Source organism: Nicotiana attenuata, unplaced genomic scaffold, assembly GCF_001879085.1.
Source record: "Nicotiana attenuata strain UT unplaced genomic scaffold, NIATTr2, whole genome shotgun sequence".
In the NCBI taxonomy this organism is placed as follows: Eukaryota; Viridiplantae; Streptophyta; class Magnoliopsida; order Solanales; family Solanaceae; genus Nicotiana; species Nicotiana attenuata.
Window position 1 is genome coordinate 120,794 of NW_017673660.1, and position 4,549 is coordinate 125,342.

The 4,549-nt window shown below is 35.0% G+C and overlaps 1 long non-coding RNA gene across 1 annotated transcript; it reads right to left on the reverse strand.

Annotated features, from left to right (window-relative positions):
• Positions 1–615: 615 nt before the first annotated feature.
• On the reverse strand, positions 616–2,907 carry LOC109216977. The gene is made up of 2 exons (XR_002066585.1): positions 2,764–2,907; positions 616–868 (listed from the first exon to the last, which is right to left on the reverse strand). It is a non-coding gene; the product is annotated as an uncharacterized LOC109216977 (long non-coding RNA).
• Between the last annotated feature and the right edge of the window lie 1,642 nt (positions 2,908–4,549).

The window sequence follows — 4,549 nt, forward strand, 5'->3', positions numbered from 1 at the left end:
GAGAGCGGAAATTTTAATGGGATGGGGGAAGAGAATGGGATGTATCAAAGTAGAGAGAGAAAGAAAATAGTGTAACTGATTAGCGTATTTAGTGGCTTAGGGCTAGGAGGTAACCAAAATTAAATATTTTGCTATAAACCTTAAAAGGTATCTATATAATATAATTTTTTTAAATGGTATTTATTAAAATAAATAAAGTGTTAACCTTTGCTATAGGAGGAAAAAATTCCTTTATTTATTTCTTAAAAGAAAGAAAAAAATGAGCCACCTAGATTAGTTTTGCATTGGGCCTAAAGAATTGAGTTTTTGGCTCAACTTCTTTGTTTGTTGAAACATTCAGCCCTTTCCCACACCCCTTTATCTTTTATTCAGTTTTATTTTTTATTTGACTCCTAATTAGTTTACTGATTTATGCTCACTCATCACAATGACTAAAGGTACAATAACAACATAAACACTTAATAAAAATAAATAATAAAAGGAACTACATATGAAATAAACTTTCTTTTATATATATATATATATATATTCCTGGAATGAAAATGTTGTTAACATACACTTCTTTCAACTTTCAATATAAGAAACTTACTTCAAACACCAATTCTAAGAAAAAGATAAATTAAACTAACATTACTTTATTGCGACTTGTAGCCAAGTAGACATATTTCGGAATTCAAACCACATGTCGAAATTGAAAACTAAAGCATTTCTTGACATAACCAGTATTTATAAACAAAACATGCGTACTTACCATTTCATAAACTAGAAAATATGCATTTTGTAATTAACAAAGAGCTCAAGTTAAAGCTCTAAACTTTATTACATCAAATTCAGGATAATCTGAGTGCTACATAGTTGAGATGAATACCTGGATAGCAAAAGAATAAACAGCAGTGAGGTGGGCAGAAACAACAGCAGAAATAGCAGAAAAAACAGCAACAACCAGCAGTGAATCCGTGTTAAAACAGCTCAGAAATCTTACTAACAGTAGTGATTCTTTGGGAGAAGGAACTCAAGAATCAAACTCTAAGACTCTTATATGTTTTTTGAAAGATTTTACATTCTAAGACTCAACCAAAACTCATGATTTTCAGCTTACTTTTCATGTGTTCAACTGCTGAAATTTTTATGTTTTTGTGTGTTCAAGCAATTCTAAAAAATGTGTATGGAAGTGTGATGGAGTCCCCCCTCTAATGAAGAAAGGGCAGCCCTTAAATAGGCAAAGAAAAGCCAAGTTTTTGGACAGATTTTGGTGAACCAAAATCTGTCCAAAAGAGGCTGAATTTGTGTGCTAAAGGCTGTCCAAAAGGTGAAAGGACAGCCTGAAATCTGCTATGGCAGGAGCCAAAGGGTCATTTCAGCCACCCTACTAAAAGCAAGCTACTAGTACCCTAGTTTATGATAAAAATATCTAATTTCAGATTTTAACAACACCAATATCAACCTATTGATTCAAATTAAACCAAGTATTAAAACATGTAATTAAACTTCAACACATGTATTATCAACCAACATGAGCAAACAAAAATTAACTATTAAAGCCAAACGGAACTCACACTATCGCTGAAGCAATTTAACAAAACCAACTAGACAAACATAATCAGAAATGGATTAAATAAAGAAACAAGACAGAAACTAACTCTAACAAAAACCCAAAAAAGAAACAAAAAATTAATACGGGGCAGAGGATTACGATTTACCATATACTCGAGTCATCCGGGAAATGATGATAGGAAGTGGTACGACTTCGAGCAAGCTTCTATTGTTGATATTCTTGAAACCAAAAACTCCGGCGAATCCGAGTCCGATTTCAATGATATCAACGACACAACCTTGCTTGGGGCCGATTTGAGGAGAGAAACGAGAGGCAGCGGGTGAGGGTGGCAGTGACACGGCGGCGGAACGGCGACAGTGGGGGTGGCTGCCGGCGGTGGTTTGGGTTTTTTGAGGTTTTGAGTTGGAGATATGGAAAGAGGGGGAGAAGAGGAAGCCGGTGGTGTAAAATTTTGGAATTTGGGGTGGTGGGCGGCGGCTAGGGTTTCGGATTTTTGTAGATCTATGGAGATTGGTCGAGATTTGGAGGATATGAGTGGTATAGGTAGCAAGAGGAGGAAGAGGGGAAGTGATGGTGAAATTTTGGGGTGGATTGGAGGGTTGCCGCCGGCGGCGACGATTTCCGGCCGGCGGCGGTGGCGGAGCTGAGAGGGAGAGAAGAGAGAGTGATGAGAGGGGAAGAAGAAAGGAAATAAGGGGAAAATGGGGGAAAATTTTGGGGGTTTTAGGCTTTAAGTACCTAGGATGAAGAACAAACTAGGACCGTTGGATCAAGTCAAGATGGGTGCCCATGATTAAATCTTGATTCACTTAATGAAATGACGTAGTTTTGAGGCAAAACTACGTAATTTTAAATCCTTTCAATGGCAGTCCTTTATCTTGCACTCTTGGCCACTTTTTCTTTTAAATTTGGCCAAATTTCTTTCTTAATCCTACTTATTAAACTAAATTTACACAAACAAATAAATTAATTAAGTAACTTATTCAAATGATTAATTAACTAGATTGATTCACCAATTGAAAAGTTAGTTGATTCCTAAAATTCATAAATGAAGGAAAAACTATTATTTTTTGATATTATCATGATAAAAATATGCAATTAAAGACACAAAATTTGAGAAAAATAATTAAAATAACAAAAATACTAATAACTTTAGGAGGTGTTAAAATAGTACAAAATTAGGTGTTCACAGGAAGAGATGAGGCTACCTGGGAAGACTAGGTTATTTGAAGAGTGAGTTCCCCAAATTTGTAGTTCAGCTAGCTCAGAGTCGACCTTGAGGACAAGGTCGTTCTTCATCGGCGGAGTATTGTTAGGTTACTTAGGTTGTCTGAGAAGAGGGAAAATGAAGCTAAATGAATGGATTAGGGTTATAAACGTAAGGAGCTGAAGCAGACACGTGACCTTATCTTGAGCGTGTAACGGGACATGTGTTAGATTAGAGATAACAATGGGTGCACAAGTTGACGGTCCAGATCTAATCATTTAGTTAGAATCCAACGGTTGATGATTATTCTAATGTGCTATTAATGCCATTAGTTGTACCAAAATTGGCATGTCATTACCGGTAATTCAACTACCTCCCTCTCTCTATATTCTCTCTTTCTCTCTCTTCGATCTTTTTCCCCAAAATCTCATTCTCTTCTAACCTAATCCTCTTCTTCCATTTTAGAAACTCCATTGAAGCTCACTACAACTGGGCATTATCATTTAGAGTAGTTGAAGTTGTAATAGTAGACTCTAATTGTAATTCAGTTGATTGAGCTAATAAAATTCCTTAATTCTTCTTTCTATTTAATTTCACATTCAATTACATTACAAAAATTCTTACTCGTTCTTAAAATACTAGAGTCATCACGATGTCCTGATAATTTGAGGTCTCTGGGTTCGAACTCTATCTTGATAGGAAGCACTTCCTCTTTAATGAGTCTTATACGTCCAGAAAAACACAAATACTGAAAACTAGTGGAGAGGAAACCCCAAAAAAATTAAGATCAACAGTTGATAGCTAATGAAAAGACTGCAGCGGTGGTGATTGATTATACTTTGGATGACAGGACTATGTACCGAGTAGAGTTTGCTCGTGCCATGTCTGAATTTTCAGAGTTTAGTGTTCTTACTGGATCCCAAAAAGAGGTTCGGCATCTGCTCCCATCTAATCAATGCGAATTATTCGTGTGCCAGGAGAACTTGAATATTAATATCGCGGATATCTGAAAATTAAAAATAAATATTTGTGTATATTTGAAACTTCGGTAGTTGTACATAGTTATACTTGGTTAGATAAAAAAATTTCACAAAAAAGAATTCATTTTATTTGAAAATTCATTTTATCTTATGTTAGCCCTGAGGCCTTACCAAAAAATACCCCCCCCCCCCCTTCCCTTTCCGACATTAGCCCAATAGTAAACTAAATCATCTGTGTTAATTGAAGCAGTGACTGGTTTTAGTCAGTTGGCAAAAGTTTTACCTCTTTTGTAATATGTGGGCTAATCCAGAGGCGGATGCAGTGTATTATCTACGGGTTCAACTGCAACCATAATTTTTGACGCGGAGTAAACATTTGTATATAAAAATTCATTAGAATTGAAAAAATAGTAGATATGAACTCATAACTTTAAAAATATAATGGGTTCAATGTTGAAAACCTTAATATTGCACCCATAGGATTTAAATCCTGAATCCGCCTCTGGGCTAATCATACCTACTTTTTTACCGGATAACAATATGGTGCGGCGACGTTATTTCTACACCATCACATAGATAATCATCAATAACAAAACATCTATATTTACTTAAAAGGAAGAAAGTTAGCCCTGAAAATTTGCCAAGTGTTCCACATATAAAATGCCATGTAGCAACTTTAGGACAAATTAATTATTTTAGGTAAAATTAGTTTCTCCTTTTAAATTTTAAATTTAAAAACAATTAGTAATTACGTATTCTATATATATTTTTTTAAAAAAGCTACGTTAATTCTACATTTAAAAGAAG